The following is a 22,614-nucleotide window of genomic DNA, read 5'->3' as shown; positions in this document are numbered from 1 at the left end:
TGAAATGTAAGTGGGGCAGGGAACAGCTCTGCCCACCCATCCTGGCAGGATGGCCCATCCTACCAACATCTAGTCCCCCTTTGTCTCACTGCCTGGGAGGAATACACAAAGACCATATGCCAATCTATTCATAGTCATGTGACCCAGAACACAGGCTGCAGTCACCAAAAAAAGTATAATTTTCAGAACTGTGACACTAAGTTCAACTTTACCATTAAAGAGGATTTTACATGTCAATTCATCTGAGTCCAAACTTTACCTTCCTATCTGTTCCCTAACAAAAGTTAACACTTATTAAATGTAATAACAGAAATCAATGTTATCCGACGGGAGATATGGTCCTTAAAGTAGTGAAAAACAAATATAGGCATTTTTTACCACAAAGACATTAAAACCACAAGTCCCACTTTTAAATACAATTTAGCTTGCCCTATGGGATGTTGAGGGCCTACATTAGGGGTTACTAATATGCATCAAATAGGAAAGTTTAGGTCCAGCAAAAGGTTTATTTTGACATGTCAAAATGGCAGTTTAAAACTGCTACCAGGCTGCTATGGCAGGCCTGAGGCATGTTTTAAAATGCTACTTTAGTGGGTGGCACAATAAGTGCTGCAGATTCATTATTAGCATTCTATGTACATTCCATGGGGTATGTAGTACCACTTTACTAGGGACTTATATGTTAATTAAATATGCCAGTTGGGTGCAAGACAATTTTAACATGTTTAAAGGAGAGAGCAGAGGAACTTTAGCACTGAATAGCAGTCGTAAAGTGCACAGAGTCCTAATGCCAAAAACCCTAATAAAACCACCATGAACATTGAAAGCTGTAGTATTTTTATTTTGACTCAGTCTGAGTTCTTAAAATATAATTTTACTTTTAATGCTCAATCACAGTGTGCTTTGATTTCTCACAGATCTTATCGTAGTGAAGAACAAGGGCTACATTGCTAGGACAGTGCCATGTCAGTGCAATCTTACACTGAGATGACATAAATTAGGCTGGTGCTGGTGTAATATTGTGCTGCTGTTTGTTCTGGTTGGGTGATGCAAAATGTTGCTTTTGCTCTGGGTGGCCTAAATGATAATGCCATCTGGAATCTGGAAATGTCACTGAAAATTATCACTGGGGTCTATGTAATTGATGCAATTCTGTCTAAGATAAATGGAATGTAAATGGCCTTGTTTCTGCATCACAAAGCCAAAGGATTTATATATTAGGTAGTATGTCAGAATATTGTCTACAGACATATTGTCTGATCTAAATATCATTTAAAAATATTGTTCTTTTGAGTTTTCTATTGTTAACTTTAATGGAGCGATATTTTTGTATTTGCATTTAGATCACACTTGTTTGTTAAAGTATATGCTATATCTTGTAAATGTTTTATTGGTTTTAACTGAGTAATCTGTTTAATTACAGCATCTCCGCCAAGCTGCTATTACATTTTTATAAAGCAGACTACTTTTGTTTGATAGCCTATGTGTGGCTTCCTAAGCATCATTGTTAGACCTGGCATCATTGGCATTGGTTTACCCTATATTTTTAGGTCGAGGACCGTCGCACTGCGTAGCAGTGGGCGGAGCCCGAGATTTAATGTTTCTTAGAGGGGGCTTGGAACCCGCCCCTCTTCTCCATTGGCTTGCCTAGTAAATTCTGGCCAGCCATTGGAGGAGAGGAGCGTCACTCCCTTTAAGCCCAGTCTTTTTCGGATTCGGGGGCGTGTTTTTTGCGTTCTTTCTATCTGTGACGTCATCCGTCATTCAGCAAAAAACATGCCCCCGATTCTGAACATTTCGGAGCTTTGCGGCAGCCATTTTTTTTTCTTGGTTCCTGGTTTGTGTGTCCTCTTTCCTTTCCTGCTATCTTTGAATGGCTGAGGAGGAGGGCTCCGGCTGGGATACACTCCGGAGCTGCAGGTAATGCCGCGATGAGAGAGGAGCCCGGCGCCTGCCCTCAGCCGCTGCGCCCAGAGTCCGCCGGGAAGTAGGAGGCACTGGAGAGGCACCTCGATAGCAAGCAGTGAATGTGTAGCCTGGGTGTCCCTGAAATTCAATATATGGCCACACAAGTATGCATTAAGGTCCTGCCGCCCCGCACGTCACCCACACACATGTCCCCGGTTTTACTGTCTTTAAACTCGGGCCCGAGTCCTGATTCGAACCCTGTGTCGACCGACGACTTCCTGCCTCCACGGTGAGTATGGGGGGGGGGGTACCACTTCTCCACACAGGGCCCCTTGTAGTACAGTTTGGGCGCAAATGCAAGATGCCAACAAACGGAGGACCCCTGTGTAAAATCCACACCCGGGGGTAGGTAGGAAATGGCGCCCCCTATAGGCGAGCCCCGGTACTGCAGCCTGCCAGGCCTGTCCGAGCTGACCTCCCACCAGCAGGATGCCCCGTCCGGTCCTCTCACCTTTGCCCCTTTCCCTGCTCACCTAGCCTCCACCCCTCTCTCCCGTCTCTTCTGCTGCGCTCTCCCGCTCCCTCTGGCGCTTCTCTGCCCTCTATGTTTCCTCCCTGGTCTCACTCCACCCCGGTGTCTCTCTCCACTCCTCCCCGGTGCTGAGGACAGCCCGGCCCCGCTGCTGGGCGCGGACTCCGTCCCGGAACCGTGGATCCGGGTACCTGCCTCTCACGCACATTCACACCTGGAGTAGAGGCATCTCCCAGCCCTCCCTGCGGCCGAGGCACCCCGTACTTCTGAACTCCCCCTCTCCCTGCTGCTGTAGACTCCTGTCGCAGGATGTGAGATGTAAACTGCTCTGAGAGGGCCCTCACCACTTGCACTCACTTTCCTTTCTCATTCACTCCCTCGACTGTTCTCCATCATACATACTCCCTGCTTATCATCTGTGACGTACCTGCCTGCCTCCTGACATCCCCTGTGTAAAATCCACACCCGGGGGTGGGTAGGAAATGGCGCCCCCTATAGGCGAGCCCCGGTACTGCAGCCTGCCGACCCCCCCTCAGTTACCCCCTCTCAGTTGCCTGTCCAATACACCCTCAGTTACCCCCTCCCAGTCACACTGTCCTTTACCCTCTCAGCTACCTCCTCTCCATCACGCTGTGGTTTAATACCCTTACACTTTGTAACTTTCACTGCCTCAACTTCCTCTCTGCCTCTGTGGTATCACTCTTCACATGATTACTTTCTCCAGGGCTCATTAATCATCACTTGTGTCTTGGCCACCTTCCGAGCGGGGCACCTCCAGCCGCCCGACACATTGGAAGACGGGCTGCTGAAGTAAAGGCCTAGCGGAACCAGAGCAGAGCCGGCGCTCTTGAGCAGTGAGCTGCACTTTGAATGGTGGAAGAGGAGGGCTCCGTCTGGGATACACTCCGTAGCTGCAGGTAATGTCGCGATGAGAGAGGAGCTCGCCGCCTGCCCTCAGCCCCTGTGCCCAGAGTCCGCCGGGAGGTAGAAGGCACTGGAGAGGGGAGCGGGTTACCTCCAGCTGCCCGCGGGCACCATGGCAGAGGAGAGGAACAAGAGAGCCCTGCAGGAGCTCATCTAGAGGCCGGGGAACAACGTGTGTGCCGACTGCCAAGCCCCCGGTAAGTCACCCACTCCCAGCGTGCCCGGCCGGGGCGTCCTGACTGTGTGATCTGCTGCGCTTGCCTGGGCATGTCCTGCGGATGGATGAGCTGCCACGGTCTGGGGGGGTCCCGCTGCACCTGCCTGGGTGTGTGCCCTGCTCTGCCCGGCCTTGTGTCCCGCTGATGCCCCTGCTGGTGTGTGTGTCCTGGCACGACCCCTGTGGGTGCTTCTGGGGAGCGGGCACCCTGCCTCCTCTTCTTCCGTCTTTCCTGGTGTTTGCTGCTTGTCTGTCCTGTGGCTCACTGTCTGTCCTGTCACCTCCTCCCTGTTGTCTACCTGTAAGTGTAAACCCTCCTCTGACTTGCTTCCTTTTAACTCTCTCCTCTTTGGCAGAGTGTTTTGTGTACGGCTCCTGCCTGCTCGTTCCTGACTCAAGACTTTGGGTTCTCATGCATGCCTCCTCATGCGTGATGTCTGTGCCCTCATGCCCCGCTGTCTGTGCCCTCATGCCCGCTGGCTGTGCCCTCATGCCTGCTGTCTGTGCCCTCTGCCTGTGCCCTCATGCCTCCAGTCTGTGCCCTCATGCCTCCAGTCTGTGCCGCCATGCCTCCAGTCTGTGCCGCCATGCCTCCAGTCTGTGCCGCCATGCCTCTAGTCGGTGCCGCCATGCCTCCAGTCTGTGCCGCCATGCCTCCAGTCTGTGCCACCATGCCTCCAGTCTGTGCCGCCATGCCTCCAGTCTGTGCCGCCATGCCTCCAGTCTGTGCCGCCCTGGCTCCAGTCTGTGCCGCCATGCCTCCAGTCTGTACCGCCATGCCTCCAGTCTGTGCCGTCATGCCTCCATTCTGTGCCGCCATGCCTCCAGTCTGTGCCGCCATGCCTCCAGTCTGTGTCGCCATGCCTCCAGTCAGTGCCGCCATGCCTCCAGTCTGTGCCGCCATGCCTCCAGTCTGTGCTGCAATGCCTCCAGTCTGTGCCACCATGCCTCCAGTCTGTGCCGCCATGCCTCCAGTCTGTGCCGCCATGCATCCTGTCTGTGCCGCCATGCATCCAGTCGGTGCCGCCATGCCTCCAGTCTGTGCCACCATGCCTCCAGTCTGTGCCGCCATGCCTCAAGTCTGTGCCGCCATGCCTCCAGTCTGTGCCACCATGCCTCCTGTCTCTGTCCCCATCCCTCCTGTCTGTGCTCTCATGCTTCTTGTTTGTGCCCTCATGCCTCCTGTCTGTGCTCCCATGCTTCTTGTGTGTGCCCTCATGCCTCCTGTCTGTGCCCCATGCCTCTTGTTGACTTCATTCCTCCTGTCTGTGCCCTCATGCCTCCTGTCTCTTCCCTCAGCCTTGAAGCCTCATGTGTGGACACTCATGCCTGATGTCACTGCTGTCACTCATTGTCTATGCCGTCTATGAATCTTCTGTCTGCTCTCTCCTGCACCCCCTCCCCCCCCCACGTGGTTTAGTCCACGAGCTCCCTGACTGTTCCTCCTCCCTCGTTCTGTCTTTGTGTTAACCAGCCCCCCCATGTGTGTCACCTGCCCCCCCACCCACCATGTGTGCATCTAGTGTCTCCTGTCTGCATGTCTCGGTGCCCGGGTGCATCGGGACACATGGCACTGCTACAGCAGGGAGCGGCGCCACTGCACGTCTTGGGCGGACCTTGCCCCCCAAGCGGAGGGTGTGTGTGGGTAGAGCCTGGTACCAGCCAGGACAGCAACGGTCTCCCTTTAATGGTGCCGCTCCCAGTTGCCAATAATGCCCTCTCCGCATCTTCCTGGGGTCTGAGGTGGCGGCAGCGGCTGCCCGCGCAGCTTCGAGATGACAATGACATCAGCACTGTGCCAGCCACTCCTGGGCTCCCAGACACGCCCCTCCCATGTCTCTCCCACCACACTCGCTGCCTTTACCAATGTTTCAGCAGTCACCTTTGTTTGGGAACATTTTTGGATTTTGATTCTTTCGGTTTGGGCCTCCCACGTTCTATTTTATCTATTGTATAAGTTTATGTTCATTTGTCCTGACCTTTGACCTATGTTTTTACCCTTTAGGCTCCGACATTTGAATTTGACTTTGAACTTGTGCTTCTAACCAACCAATGCCATTTGCTTTCTGTTATCTGGTTCTGATTTGTGACAGGCGCCTGCGTTGTCCTAGTCGCGACCACTCTGTGTGTGTGTGTGAGGGGCTGTGTGTGTGGGGCTCTCTGTGTGTGTGGGGGGGGCTCTCTGTGTGTGCTTTGTGTCCGCAAATACTCTCTACTACTCTCTAATGCTCACCTATTGCCATTGTAAATGACAATACCATTTATTCATGTTTTTAAAAAAAATGAAAAAAAATGTCATGAGCAATGCCAATAGCTCTACCTTTAATAATGCCGAGATCATTGCATTGAAATGCTTGTTCCCATTTCCTCCTGTTATTTTGCTGTGTGTTGGACTTCGTTTTTGCTGGTCTAGATGCTTTGGGCACTTTGCCACTGCTGTTCAGTGCCAAAGTGCAGGTGCTCCCTGCAAAGTATTGATATGGATTGGTGATTCCATGATTGGCATATTTGATTTACCAGTCAGGCCCTAGTACCGTGCACTGTGTGTGCCCAGGGCCTGTAAATCAAATGCTGCAAGTGGGCCTGCATCACTGATTGTGCCACCCACATAAGCAGCCTGTAAATGTAACTCAGACTTGCCACTGCAGTGTCTGTGCACAGTTTCATACTGCCATGTCGACCTGGCAAGTGCACCCACATAGCAGGCACTAACCTTTCCTTTTCTTACATGTGAGTCACCCCTAAGGTAGGTCCTGAGGGCAGGGTGCAGTGTATGGGAAAGGTAGGACATGCCCTGATGTGTGTGGCATGTCCTGATAGTGTAATACTGCCAATGTTGTATTTCACTATTGAATGGCTATCTGTCCTATAGGATAGAATGGGAGTTTATTTATAACATCTTATAAATATAACTTCCCATTGGACAAGATAGGAAGATAAAGTTTAGTATGCCTGAACTCAGACCATAAAGATGCATCTTTGAGTGAGGATTATTTTTACATTCTGTGTTTGCAAACACCACTTTCAGAAAGTAGGTATTTTCTTGCTTAGCCATCCTGTGTGCCTTTCTAGGTTGTGCATTGACAATCTGGCTTCAGAGTGTCAGGGGCTGGGGCTGTGCATTCTCTTGAGACAGCCACTTGGGGGGTGAGGTGTGTCCTGCCTTTTCAGGGTGAGTCAGAGCTGGGCTGAATAGACCGGGCTGCATTCAGAGTAAGGGGAGGAGTTTTCTGTCACACTTGAATGGGCCTGGTCTGCCTTGGACAACACAGTATCTACCACCTGTCAGGAAGCTGCACCAGAGAGGACATAACTGTTTATGGCTGGGCAAAGAGCTTCTCTGCCACCAGTGAACAAAGGATTATGTGCTATGAAAAGTGGGGCTCAGACCCCAGACTTTTAGATTACTACTAGAATTCAAGAGGAACCTTTGCCAAGGAGAAGAGCTGGAAAAACTGAGGAGAAGTACTACCCCTTTGCTGTGTGCTGGCTGGGGTTGGCTTTCAGTGGCTGTTTCTGGCAAGGAAAGGACAAGGGCGTTGCTGTGTGCTGTGTCCCCTGTTTGAGGAAGATCTCCAAGGGCTTGAAGTAGAGCTTGTGTCCTGTTTTGTAGTCTCAGGGATGCAAAGACTTCACCCCCACCTCCCCTTATCCTTATCTGGGCCTCTGGAGGGTGTTCCTGGTGTTGCGAGCTGGTAAAATAACGCAACAAGGAGAAGTGCAACACATCCGTACTGGTTTCGTGCATCGCCGAAGAAACCAACACAGCGCCTGCCTGCTGCTCAAGAAATCGCTGCATGCTGTATCGAGTGCACCGATTTACGAAGGCCGAGATTACCGCACCAATTCCGACGCAGGCCTTCCTGTGCGGCTGCAAGAAACAACGCATCGTGGGACCACAGCTGAAAAAAACAATGCATCACTGTTGCCGCCGCCGCATCGAGAACCGATGCATCCCCGATCCTAAGGCATCGCACCGGGGCGCCAATTCTACAAGGACACCAGCGCTGCAGTAAAGAACCGAGGCATCACCTCCCAGCACAGTACGAAGCCGTCGCATCACCGCCCCTTCTTTAAGGAACCGGCACATCACCTCCTTTGCGTGGCAGTAAGGAACCAACACATCACCTCCCCTGGAGTAAGGATCCGACGCATCGCTTTCCCTGCGCATAAGAGACTGAAGCATCACCTTCCCTGCGGCTGTTCTTGCTTTTGATTTTGACGCATCCAAAGGACATTGTGTTGAAAGTGTTGCATCTTCAATTTGCTTTGAACAGAACTGTTTCTACCTATCGAAAGTCATATTTTGATTACTGTTTTGTGGATTTTTGTCATTTTGGTCTTGTTTGGTTTAGATAAAGATTACTTCTTTTTCTAACCTGGTGTGGTGTCCATTTGTTGTGTTTTCACTGTAATATTGACTGTGCACAAATGTTTTACACACTGCCTCTAATATAAACCTGTCTGCTTGTGCCAAGCTACCAAGGGGGTGAGCAGGGGTTATTTTAGAAGTGTAACTCTCTTACTGTGATTAAGAAGAGTCCCTACTTTGACAATGGTGCAAACCATTGCCAACTAGAGACCCCCATTTCTAGCATTGGTGGTCACTACTAGCATAGTGCAGACCATCACGCAACCACATACAATTGGTGGAACATTTTGTTTTTTGAATTTTTTGCAACTTGAGAACTGCCAATTTTCATCTTGACAAAACCAGCATCACTTGCATCTGTGGATATTGAATTTGCAGAAGATAGGGTTTAAACCTACACTGTGCCATAATTGAAAGTTATCTGCAAGAAATTAAAAATCTCAGGAAGAGGCCTCACCAGAAAGGAAGAATACCAAAAGGCGTTGAGGGCCTGGTTGGAATTAAGGAATGCCAGTGAGCATACCGAGGAGCCTATGGTGGAGACTGAGAATTTAGATGGGCAGCAGGATGGGCCATTGGATCTGCCTGGAGGTAAGTTTCCGTCCAAGGGGGCAGCAGTGTGTCTTCAAAGGGGCTGGAGGACAGGGAGAGAAGCAGACTGCATGAGTTGGAGCTTACAAAGATCAGGCTGCAGAAGGAATGTGACATGGAGAGTAAGAAATTGGAGTTAGAAAAACAGAAACTGGCCATAGAGGAAAAGAGGATGCTTTTAGAGCATGAGAGAGGTTTGAAGGAACTGAACATTAAAGCGAACAGTGTGTCACCCTGTTCCAATTGAGGCAGCTTGTTGTCAGTGCCTGAAGACGGGAGGGTATACATCCCCAAGGAAGTGATTAAGGATTTTGTAAAGAGTGAGGACATTAGTCAGTGGTTTAAGGCATATCAGTTAGCAATGAGATCCAACAGAATCCCTGAGAGAGATTGGGGAGCGGAGTTGTGGAGCCACTTTGTGACAGAAGGGAGGGTAACATTGCTAGAATACCTGGTGAGGGTCAGATGTCTTATGCCCCTATGAAGGAAGCCTTAATCAGGAGGTATGGTTTGACCCCGGAACTGTACAGGCAGCAGTTGAGGGCCAGCATTTGATTGGCAGTAGGCTGACTGACCGCAGGAAGCTTGCTGTGGAGGAGGATTACTGGGTTAGTACCAGGGTCCACAAATGTAATGTGGGTGACTCTGCCAAAGGTGGGCAGTGTCTCCAGCAGGAGAGTGGGGGGACAAGAGCAAACCGAAGGAGTTCCCAAAAGGGCCCCAACGTAATTTCCAAGGGAACCAAGGGAAGGGTTCCCAGCCCCCCAGTGAGAAGAAGCCATGGGTCCCTGCAGGTAAGCCTGTCCAGAAGAGCCCCCACACATGTTTTGCTTGTGGTCAGGTGGGTCACTTCATAGGTGATCCTAGGTGTACCAAGAAGGCCACCACTGCACCCACAGGTGCACCGCCCCGTGAGTTGACTAGTGTAGCCTTGGGGGAGAAGCTGTGCTCCCAGGAAGGGTGGGAGCCAGCAGAGTTGACCCTGGTCTCACTAGGAGACAGTTAGATGGTCCCAAGAACCCACTTTCTCACTAACACAAAGAAATACGGGCAGTTGGTGACCATAAATGGCCATAGGGTGCAGGCTCTGAGAGACACACGAGCCAGTGTGACAGCTGTCAGTTGTCGGCTAGTGTCTGAGGAGCAGGTGGTCCCCAACGTACTTTACCCAGTAGTTGCAGCTGACAGGTGGCACAGGTTTCCTTTGAGTGGGGGGTGGGGCTCAGGAACCTTGACATTTGTTGTGAGGCCAGTCATGCCTGTTGACTGTCTGCTATGCAACGATCTGGAGAGTTCACCTTGGGACAAGGTGGAGCGGAAATCTCATTTGGAGAGGTTGTGTCTGCCTGAGTGGGCGTGTGTGACCACTCGGTCTATGGCAGTCAGTAAAGGCAATCAAGAGGACCTGGATGTGAAACAGTGGCCCAGATGCCTACCAGAACGAGAAGAGGCAGGGGGCGTTAGAAACCGGCCCCCGAATTTCCCGTGGTCCAGGAGGAGGCAAACCTTGAGGGGATGCCCTGGAGCCTACAGGGGAGCAAGTGTCCGAACTGGGAGACCTGCCTGAACTGACCCACTGGCAGAAGGAAGGGGCCTCTCCATGGAGGAATTCTGCAAGGAGCAGCAGGAATGCCCTTCGCTTGTTGGTTTGTGGCAGCAGGCTGAAAACTAGGCAGCAGGTGATCAGTCTGGATCACATTGGAGTTACTGGTAGAATGGTCTCCTGTATAGTGAGCCTAAGGTTATTGAGCCTGGGTCAGCCCATGTGTTGGTGGTACCCTAGTGCTTCAGAGCCTGCCTACTGTGTCTGGCTCATGATGTGCCTTTGGCAGGACATTTGGGGCAAGACAAGACATTTGAAAGGCTTGTCACCCACTTTTACTGGCCCTACGTGTGCAAGAACTCTGACACACATTGTAGGTCTTGCCAGACTTGCCAGGCAAGTGGTAAGAGTGGGACGAAATACAAGGCTCCTCTCCAACCTTTACCTGCAGACAGCACCCCCTTGAGAGGGTGGGTATTGATATTGTGGGGCCTCTGGGTCCCAAGACAGCCATGGGCAACAGGTTCATCCTGATCTAGGTGGACCATGCCACCCGATACCCGAGGCTATCCCTCTCCGGACTGTGATGGCCCCTGTGGTGGATCAAGCGTTGATGGGGATCTCCCGTGTGGGATTCCCCAGAGAGGTGGTGTCTGACCAGGGTGCCAACTTCATATCCAAGTATATGAAGTACCTGTGGCAGGATTGCTGTGTTACCTATAAGTTCACAACCCCTTACCACCCCAAGGAAATGGGCTGGTTGAAAGATTCAACGAGACCCTGAAGGGCATAATTATGGGTCTTGGTGAGCCCATGATGCGTAAGTGGGATGTCTTCTCATCATGCTTGTTGTTTGCTAACAGGGAAGTACCGCAGAAGTCCTTAGAGTTGAGCCTTTTGAACTCCTGTATGGGCATCCTGTAAAAGGGCCTCTGAATCTGGTCAAAGAAGGCTGGGAGAAAGCTCCCAGTAAACCTCTCCAAGATGTATACAGCTACATGCTGGCCTTCAGGAACCAGACTAAGCGCTTCAGACAACTCGCTCAGGTAAATCTGGAAGCCAGCCAGGAAGAGATGAAATGGTGGTATGATCAGAATGCCACTCTGATCGAAGTACAAGCTGGTCAAACAGTGTGGGCCATGGCCCCAGTGGAGCCTTGTGCATTCTAAGATAAGTGGACTGGGACATTTGAGGTGATGGACCGCAAGCGTAAAGTCACTAATCTGGTGGACTTGCAGTCTCCAAGGAACCCTTTGCAGGTCCTACGTGTGAACCACCTTCAGTCCCACTTTGAGAGGTCCAAAGTGGGCATGCTCCTAGCGACAGATGCTGGAATGGAAGAGAAGACTGAGCCTCTTCCAGACCGCCTGTCTGCTAAGGAACATGATGGGTCAGTGAACGGTGTAACCATCTCCCCGCCCTGACTCCTGAACAACAGAGTGACTGACGCCAACTGTTGAGATAGTTTGCTGCTCTGTTCTCCCTGACCCCTGGTGTCACTCAGTGGTGTGTCCATGATATGAACACTAGGGACAGTCCTCCTGTGAAGCATAACATTTACAGGGTGACTGACAGGGTCAAAGCTTGCATCAAGGAGGAGGTCTCCAAGATGTTAGCAATAGCGGTGATTGATCCCTCCAACAGCCCTTGCGCCAGCCTAGTGGTCTTGGTCCCAAAGGCTGCCGCATCCTGTGCCATGCCAGAACTTCGGTTCTATGTGGACTTCCAAGGGATCAGTTCAGTTACCAGGGCTGATGCACACCCCATCCACAGAGCGGATGAGATTATAGATCGGTTGAGAGCTGCCCAGTACCTTAGTACATTTGACTTAATATCTGGGTACTGGCAGATTGCCTTAACTGGTGGGGCCATAGAGAGGTCTGCATTTTTAACCCCAGGGGGGCACTACCGATTCCCAATGATGTCCTTTGGGTTGAAGAAAGCCCCTGCCACCTTTCAGAGGTTGGTCAACCAGGCGTTGGCTGTACTGGAGGATTTCATTGCAGTCTACCTGGATGACATCCCAGTGTTCAGTGCCACATGGGAGGAACATCTGCACCACCCCTGGCAAGTGTTGAAGGCTTTGCAGAGGGCAGGCCTCATGATCAAGGCAAGCAAGTGCCAGATCGGGCAGGGCTTAGTGGTGTACTTAGGACACTAGGTAGAAAGCAGCCAGGAGGTGCCCCTACAGCCTGAGATTGACACGATCCTTGCTTGGGAAACCCCCCAAGACCCAGACAGAGGTGAGAGCCTTTTTAGGCCTTATCTGATAATACAGGAGATTTGTCAAGGAGTATGACACCATTGTTGTCCCCTTGACTGTGTTAACTTCCAGGAAGCAGCCCAGGAAAGTGAACTGGACTGACACCTATCAGAAACCTTTAGGTGCCCTGAAATCTACCATGTGCACGGCACCCATAATGCAGGCACCCAACATCTCACCGGAATTCGTAGTGCAGACATATGCTTCAAAGCATGGTGTGGGGGCTGTGCTCTCACAACTAAATGAGGAGGGTCTAGACCAACCTGTAGCCTTCATTAGTAGGAGGTTACTTCCACGAGAACAGAGGTAGAGTATGATTGAGAGCGGGGCTTTTGCTGTGGTCTGGGAACTGAAGAAGCTGAAGCCCTACTTGTTTGGGACTCACTTACGGGTTCAGACTGACCACAGGCCCCTCAGATAGTTGATGCAGATGAGAGATGAGAACCCAAAGTTGTTGAGGTGGTCTATTTCCATGCAGGGGATGTACTTCACAGTGGAACACCTCCCTGGTACAGAACACACCAATGCTGATGGTCTGTCCAGATTTTTCCTCTTTAGTGAAGATAACTCCCAATAGGGTGGGTCGTTCTCCCCACATTTCACCTGGAGGGGAGACGTGTTAGACCTGGCATCATTGGAGTGGGTTTCCCCTGTATTTTTGCCTATCCCTCCTTTTATTGTGCTGTGTATTGGACTCTGTTTTTGCTGGTCTAAATGCTTTGGGCACTTGGCCACTGCTGTTCAGTGCCAAATTGCAAGTGCTCCCTATATATTGTTGTTAACCTTTACTTTTCTTACACGTGAGTACCCCTAAGGTAGGCCCAAGGTACCCCTCTGGGCAGGGTGCAGTGTATGGGAAAGGTAGGACATGCCCTGATGTATGTGTCATGTCCGGATAGTGTAATACTGCCAATTTAATTTTTCACTATCTGTTATCTGTCCCTTAGGATAGAACTGGAGTTCATTTATAACATCTTATAAATATAACTTCCCTTTGGGACAAGATGGTAAGGATAACGTTTGGTATACCTGAACTCCGACTATAAAGATGCATCTTTTAGTGAGGATGATTTTTACATTCTGTGTTTGCAAATACTACTTTTAGAAAGTAGGTATTATCTTGCTTAACCATCCTGTGTGCCTCTGCTAGGTTGTGTATTGACTGTCTGGCTTTGGAGTGACATGGCCTGGCGATGCCTATTCTCTTCAGACAGCCTGATGTCTGATTTCTCCGTTTTCAGGCTTCTCTCTGATCCAAGCGCCAGGATACCCGTAGGGTGACAGTTTTGCGCTATATAAGTCTCTTATACAATACAATACAATACAATACAATACAATACAATACAATACAGCCACGTGTGGGGTTTAGGTGTGTCCTGCCTTTCCAGGGTGAGTCAGAGCTGGGCAGAATAGACCTGGGCTGCATTTAGAGTAGGGGGAGGAGATTTCTTTCACACCTGAATGGGCCTGGTCTGCCTTGGACAATGCTGTCCCCACCTCCTGCCAGGAAGCTGCACCAGAGAGGACAGAACTGGTTTTGGCTGGGCAAAGAGCTTCCCTGCCACCAGAGAACAAAGGATTATGTGCTATAAAATGTGGGGCCCTGACTTTTAGATTAGTTCTGGAATTCTAGAGGAACCTTTACCAAGGAGAAGAGATGGATAAACGGAAGAGAAGTACTACCCCTTTGCTGTGCGCTGTCTGGGCTTGGCCTGCAGTGGCTGTTTCTGCCAAGGAAAGGACAAGGACTTTGCTGTGTGCTGTGTCCCGTGCTTGAGGAAGATCTCCAAGGGCTTGAAGTAGAGCTTCCTTCCTGTTTTGTAGTCTCAGGGATGCAAAGACGTCACCCCCAGCTCCCCTGATCTTACTTGCTGAGAGTTCTGAACTGCCAAGAGGTGCCTGTTGCTGTTCTGGGCCTCTGGAGGTTGTTCCTGGTGTTGCGAGCTGGAAATGTAACGTAACATGGAGAAGTGCAATGCATCCGTACCTGCTTCAGACGCATCTCTGAAGAAACCAATGCAGCGCCTGCCCATGCCTCGAGAAATCACCACACGCCGCATAGAGAGCACGATATACGAAGGCCGTGATCATCGCACCGATTATGACGCAGGCCCTGCTGTGAGGCTGCAAGAAACAATGCATCGTGGGACTACGGCTGAAAAAAACAATGCATCACCATTGTCGCCGCTGCATCGAGAACTGACTCATCCCCGATCCTCACGCATTGCACCAGTGGGCCAAGTCTACAAGGACACCGGGACCGCAGTGAGAAACTGATGCATCAACTCCCCGTACAGTAAGAAACTGACACATAACCTCCCCTGCGTGGCAGTAAGGAACCGACACATCACCTCCCATAGTGTAAGGAACCGATGCATCACCTTCCTGTTCCATAAAGAACCAATGCATCACCTTCCCTGCGGCTGTTCTTGCTTCTGATTTTTGATGTATCCTAGGTACTTTGTGTTGAAATTGTCGCATCTGCAATTTGCAGAACTGTCTCTACCTTTGGAAGTCATATGTTGATTACTGTATTGTGGATTTCTTTTGTTTTGGTCAGGTTTGGTTTAGATAAAGATTACTTATTTTTCTAAACTGGTGTGGTGTCCATTTGTAGTGCTTTCACTGTATTACTGTATGTGTGCACTAATGCTTCACACACTGCCTCTGAGATAAGCTTGTTTGCTTGTGCCAAGCTAGCAAGGGGATGATCAGGGGTTATTTTAGAAGTGTATCCCTCTTACCCTGACTAGGAAGAAGAGTCCCTACTTGGACAATGGTGCAAACCATTGCCAACTAGAGACCCCCATTTCAAACAATCATTCTTTAGGCTACTTTATCAAATGCCACTTGTTACATTAAACTCGATCAAACAAACAATTGTGAAAAAGTTAACCATAGCTGCAGTGTTCTAATCCAAAAATAATTTCGGCTTGATTATGGCGTGCCTCTGAAATTCGGGGATCCTTTGAGGGTAGAGTCAAGCGTCATCATTCAATAAGTGGAGCATTCCAGGGACTGGGCTAGACAGGCCCATACTGCCTCAAAAGGCACTTTCATTCCTCCCTGTACTGCCAGGCATTCTACCCATGGCATCAACCTTCAACCATTAATTAGCTGATGTAGATCTCCTTTCCACTGTTCTCAGTTCTTCTCAGTGCTATTACAGTTGGCCGCATCCCAGAATGACAGCAGGATCACCGTGCAACTTTGGGTATAGTCTTATCTGCCCATAGTCTTGCGTTTTCCATAAGCATTGTTTCTCATCTCAGTCCAAAATGATAATAACCTGTGACATTTCTCCTCAATAGAACCCTTAGGGGACCTCCACACAAAGGCATTGCCTCTGTTAGCTAACACTAGGGAGAGGTCGATAAATTTTTAGCTGCCAATGTTCTTATTTTTGGATGAGTGAACAGCCACAAAAGGCAACTCTGTGGGCTCAGCAGGTCAGACCGCCCTAATTTTCTCTTGACTATGGACATAAATGTGCCCTAAAGATCTAGCACCACAGAACAGGATTGCATCAGTTGGTAAAATTCAGCCTCTTGCGTGTTGAGGCTAGAGCAGTGAGTATTAGCTGTCAGATAAATCGATTCCAATATCCTAGGAGAGAGACACGCCCTGTGCAGAGAGTGAACTGACCACACCCAAGGAAAGGGAATTTAAGCAATCTAGACACCTCAATATGGTGGCCTTGAGCACTATACAAGGGACAATCAAGACCTTCCTAAGGACTTTTAAGAGGATGAAGCATGTGGAGACAATATGCTTGATTTGCCTTTCTTACGAGCTCTGGCTCAAGATAAACACCTAGGATTTTACCGACGTGGCAGGACCAGGCAAGATGGACCATGATGGTGGCCAAAAGTACTGCAGAAATGGGCTAAGACTGCAAGAGTGTGTTTTCTGGAGCGCCTCTGTTTTGTCAGCGTTGAACTTCAAAGAGTTCTGTTGTAAGCACTCTGACACTGTGATCATGCACTCATGGTAAAATTCAATTCAAAGGAATATACCAAACATTGTAAACACCTGTGCAGGAACTTCCACCAGCTACAGCAAACACAAGCATGGGCAGCAATTTTGTCCATGTATTTCTGGGAACAGGATATTTGGGATCTCAACCTTTCCCATACTGTGCCACACTCATCCTGTTTCCATAAGAGATATGTCACCTAGCCACTTTGCTGCCCACTGAACTATACTGCCATTTGATAGTATTCACAATTAGGGACTCCTAGACCCTTGTTTGTCATCAGTAATTTAAGGGCAGACATGCAATAAGAAACCCCCTGGCAACCAATCAGATATAGCACTTACAATATAGTGATATAGGCCAATAGAACATGTAAATAGAACCAACTTTTTTATTATATTCACAATTAGTATATTAATTCAAATGTTATCCCTTATATTGCATGTATATAGGGTTTGAAGACACAAAATATTGTTTTATGAAGCTATCTCACAATCCATTGATAATATATCCAGATAGGTAATCATATCTCCATATAGACGTAAATGCCAAAGTAACAGATATACCATATATAAGTATTAGACAATGAAAAAAACATGAGAAACTGTATCTAATACAATACACATAAAAAACATTCAAAATACACAAGTTAAAACAAAGGCTGTGTCTTAATTCATCATTCATTGATGATCATAATCATCTCTACGTGTGTTTCAGCGAACAAACACACCTTCTTCAGGAAGAGCCACAGGATGAATGTTTGAGTACCTGAAATATATTACATGTTCATTTTAGCCATACAACAAATTAATTCTTGTTTTATATATCAACTAAGTCTAAGTTCAGTTAAGAAGTAGGTTAGTAGAAAAGGCATGGTCAGAACTTTAACCTTAATAGACGCAAGGCAGATTTTAAGTACATTCAATGTAACTCTGTATCCTCACCTGTTCCATATCAAAGTCACAAGTAAAGTTTAGGTCCCAGAAGTAATTCAGGGGCATTATGTATGGCAAATTCGCACAATAGTAGAGCATCTGGAGTAACAGCACCATTTTGGTGATGGCTACCCTCCCCATTGTGCTCAGTAGTAATTTCATCCATAATTCAGCTCTGTTTTGCAGAGATGTAATCACTCTACCTACATTGGCCTCTATGGTTCCAAAACTTTCAGCAAAGACAGCCAAAGTTGATCCACCAGTCACTGGAGCAAATAGATTCTTGGTATTCCAATGCCCATTGAGTCTGACGTGTCAAACAACCTACACCAAGTCTTGTGGAGGAACTTTGGCTGTCTTGGCTGACAGTTTTGGAGTCGTCGTACTGATTGGAGTGCTTCCCGAAACTGCTTTTCCTTTTAGGTATTTTTCCCTCCTCCCGGATCCCCTTGTGAAATTGCTAGTATAGTGGCCTCCCGTTCACTATTCAGAGGGTTCTACTTCATCTGCGAATATCCACATATGCTTGAGGAGCATGCATTGTTTTGGAATCGTCATTTGTGGGACAATAATTCTGGTCCCCTGAACCTATTGATATTCATATAAACATTCTCCATAAATATATGTTAAAATGCTGCATTCTTTTTCTCCGCGGGGAATCACAATGCGGTCTTTAGCACGACTGCGTTGTGATTTCGCATACCATTACTGCGCAAGTCGGAACAACGACTTGCGGAGGAGGAGGAGCTGGAAGTTGTAATAGTATAATTTACTATTCCAACTCCAGTCTGTGAGAACACTAGGGAAGGTGTTGGATTTTAACGAACACCTCCCCTCCTCTGCAAGTCGTTGTTCCGACTTGCGGAGAAATGGTATGCGGAATCACAATGCGGTCGTGATAACGACCGCGTTGTGATTCCCCGTGGAGAAAAATCATCGTTGTAAACGCTGTTTACCATTCTCCATACATGTGGACAGACCCCTAATCATCCTTTGGCCTTCATGGTATTTGCCTTAGCTGTGCCCTACCGTGAGCGCCCGGAAGAAGGTGGTCCATATTTCAGTGTCCCACTGAAACGCGTGTCGGTGCAACAGCAACGTGGCTTGAAACCAGAATGAATGGTTACAGATGATGCAGAGAAATATGAGTGTGTTAAAAGGATTTACCAAAAAAAAATGAAATGTGTTAAGTACATTAAATGCAATGGATTTGTTTGTAATTGGGCACCAGCTTGTTTGGAGTAAACCATTAGGCAATTCATTTTGCATATTAAGTCACTATTGAGTTGGCAACAATGTCAGATTTTTTATGTGGTTTGGTATGCATGAGGCTGAGTGGATGAAGTTTGATAGAACACACAAAGGATGAGATATTTTAGTACATGTGGAGTGATGGGTGTCCTGTATTATAATTATCTTGCATATATAATATTCACTAAATGTTTTGCTGATGAATCGAGTTCAAAAACCTATATCTTTGTGATACGAATTATGATTTTGTACTGTTGCGTAAAATACTTAAAAGGAAATACTATTCAAAAAGAAATGATTGTTCCCACAATAAATGAATGTTGAGAACGTCTGCTTTATGAATCTATACTATTGAAAGTAACAACTAAAGTTATACCTATGTTAATCGTGTGGAGTTGGCACATTCTATTGCTAGGAGCAGTGCTTTCCACATCATTCCTGGCAGTTTCCTTGACATGTATACCTTTTCATATAACATCAGTAATTTGAGGGCCTATCTGTCTATATAGGAGTTATGAGATTTTTTCGGCAGTCCATTTGATCCAAGGTTCATGCCAGGTGCTAAATTAGTTATTGTAAGCCTCACTTCCTGTTGCTTGATAGGTAAATTTATATTGTCAGGCAGTTCGGGGGGGGGGGGACAGCCTTTACTACGAGGCTTTTTCCTCGTTGTGCCTTTACCACACATTTTTTAGCACGCATATTTTTACAGCCAATATGTATTTACAAAACATGCCAATAGCACACATTTAAGGTAAGTTGGGGGGTCTTCCCCCACAAATACATTGCTTTTAAATCTAAAAACAATGAGTGGTATTGGCATACATTGTAAATGCACACTCTCTGTAAAAACATGCGTGCAAAAAAAAATGCTTTGCAAGGTCACACAATGTATTTCCATGCGTTGTGCCGCGGTATAACCGTTCAGGGGCAAGGCAACTAAGCTGCATGTTATCCAGATACTCAGTTATTGCCTCTAGTATATGAGCCTCTACTTTGGTTGAAAATGTAGTGTAGTATTCATAGAAAACTCTATTAATCTCAAACTATGGGAATCTGAGTCGCCCAGTGGCATCCATAATCTGAGTTAAAGGTATGCCCTTCTATTTCTGCCTGATAAGCCAAGCTAGAATATTGCTTGTCCACACCAAAGTGCCTGGCCATCATTTGGATTTTATAGTTTCAGGATTTTATTACATGTTAAGAATGTGTGGAGTTCCCTCTCTTGCTTAAGGTCTCTTTTGCCAGATTGTGATGTCTGGATTGACTGGTCAGCATATCCACTAACACCCAGTGCATACAGAATGCTGTTAAAGCCTCAGGCATCCTCATGGCTGTGGCTAGTGGCTAGTGGCAGGTGCAACCTTTCCTTAATTATATCTTCATCTCCACTATAGTCTTCTTCCAAAATCATGTGTGAACCTACAAAGTTGGCCACCTCTATCATGAGTACATCGAAAAAATTCTCCCTGTTCAGCAATGTGGCCTGCTGGGCTGTGGATCGCCCCTTTTTGTTAAGGACTATCTTTTTTGATGCTGAGGCTTTTCCGTTGTCTGTCTCAGAGGAGGGCATCTTGTGAATCCTTTGTCTATTTTTTCAGCCAGTCACTTTCTTACTGTCTTCAAAACACAGAGTCTCATTGTCAATTATTACATTGAGTCTTGTTAGAAAATAAGACCATAAGACCATACTTAATTAATCCTGTCTTCCCTTGGCTGCATTTCAAACCCTGGCCTATTGCTGTTGGTATTTTGTTATGTTTAACCTGAATCTCTGAGTCAACCAAAGAGCATCTCCTTTTATTCAGGGAAGGAGGGCGGGTCACCCCCTACCAGATCCGCTGAAAGGCCAAGCCGGTTATTTCCAGAATGATATGCTTCCGAGGGTGTCTTGTAATGAGAGATCTTTTTTGTATAATTTTTAGTATATACTTCTTTGTGGGCTCTCTGCTTTTTATTTCTTTGATTCAGTGTCCTTAAAAAAAACTTTGCTTGTTAGTGGTCAATCTTTCCTCTTTGTTTCTCCTTTTCGTCAGTTGTGCACTCCCACAGGGCAGTGCCACAGAACATGTACCCTTCCACTTGTCCCATTGTAGCATCTGTTTAGGGACTACTTTTCCCTTTCTCTAAAAGCATTTAACCAGAGCACCAGATGGTTTCAGTTGCTCCAGGTCTGTTTCTATAAATAGGGCTGTAAATCATGTTTTTCTCTCTTTACATTTGCTGCGCATTCAAAGACTGAGGTGAAATCTTAGAGGCTGTTTTCCGAGGGCACCTGTTTCCACCCCCTGCAAGCACCGCACAAAGAGAATTGTGACCACAACTATTTACATCCAGTGATGCGCCGGTGATGCACAGAGAAAATGGCTACATTTTACGTTTATTGCCCCAATTTAAGATCGCTGCCGCACATCATGCGCGATAACGTAATTAACATCATGACTAGGCAGTCGGCGGCATTTCTTGTTTTCTGCAGGTGTTCCTTGTTCTCCTTGCACTCCAGGCAGCCGTACTGACGTCAGTGGAACTCCTGACTCAGTCATGTGACTGCTGGTGGCCCAACACGAAGGCTGACTGGCAAGGTGTGCTTGTTCTCCCACAGTATAGCTTCAGTGGATCTGTTTTATGGAGGTTGTTTTGTGATGCTACTTAATACATCTGGACCTTTGCCACTCCACACCTTGCCTTGTTCCCATTCACATTTGGTTCAGAGGCCACGGCCGCATTTCTAAATCTTATTCTGTCCTAGCTTCACATAGGCTCTAATACTGTCCAGCATCCAGATTACTGAATGGGTTGCACCAGGGAGTAGTGCGCCGATGATTCTGGCAATGTCTGTAGTCTTATATATTGGAGTTTGAACTATGATCGTGGGGGATAAAAGCTATGTGCCATTGACTACCCAAGCAAATGGGTAATAGGCCATGGTTCTGTAGATTGTCAAGTGAGCCTGAAGTTCAGCCCAGGATAGCAATTGGGCTCCATCCATTTCTTTAAGAAGATATTGACTAATAGACCTCCTCAGTGAAGACGGCTGACACCCATTACGAATTACTGCCGTTATAAGTAGAAGATGCTAGCTGTGTGTGTATAGCAAATACACAGGACACTGGCTGTCTAATATGTGGTATGGGCGTGGCCCTTTAACATGAACAAAACAATTGTGGGGAGGGTCCTAGGGGATGTTTACCGACCTTGCACAGCTATAGCCCCCAAACAAAGTACCTGACTACCAACTCCAAATGAAAAATCATACCCAAAAATGTGCAGAGGACATGTGTAATAAAGTCGAACTCCTTTATGAGGAGGTATCTTCAGATGGTGAAAGAATTCCCATCAGTTGTCGACCTATACCGCCCTTGTCATCATTTGGGATCCTTCACACCGGAAGGGAGATGTTACGCCCGTATTTGAAGAGATTTTATTAGAGATTTTAACTACGGGTTGTACAGTGTTTATCAACCGGTGTATCCTAGAAGGATGCGGACTGTGATGACAACTATATACAGTGCGTGAAAATAGTGAAGTGATAGTGAGGTGAGACATAAGATAAAATTAGAGGGCACAGAGGAAAATAGGTTTAATTGTTACCTCTCTACTTCTAAGTCAAAAAAACCAGTGCGAATAGTAGTTTAACCAAGTAGCTACTATGAGTCTAAGTAGGTGGTCCTTTAACAACTCAAATAAACTTGGAAATGTAGTTGATGCTAGACTATTGGTGTGAGGAATGGTATCACATTTGGGCCCCATTTATTGTACACCCATTGAATGACATTTCGAGATTTGAACATCCAGTAGTGTTTGGAGGCGCCTATGGCTGTAATGCTGTTGACCAACATAGTGGTTTGTTGTGATATTGTCTACGTTTTATGTTTAAGTAGCATTCTTTCACCGATTTATGTGTGCGACTACAGGGCAGTGGTTGCAGTATGTGTCTCTAAGTTATTTGATCTTAAGGCGAAAAGCTGCACTGGTCAATAGTGTGCGGTGTAATTAACCTTTTCTTGCACCCAATTGCCTGTTACGTGATCGTGGTTCCCAGTCACTATGACCTCCGCTTCACCTCAATCCTGAAGAACCTCACACATATCCGAATAGGTAC

This window comes from Lissotriton vulgaris, chromosome 5 (genome assembly GCF_964263255.1).
Source record: "Lissotriton vulgaris chromosome 5, aLisVul1.2, whole genome shotgun sequence".
Lineage (NCBI taxonomy): Eukaryota > Metazoa > Chordata > Amphibia > Caudata > Salamandridae > Lissotriton > Lissotriton vulgaris.
The sequence above is the reverse complement of the archived record's forward strand: the minus strand, read 5'-3'. Positions refer to the sequence as shown.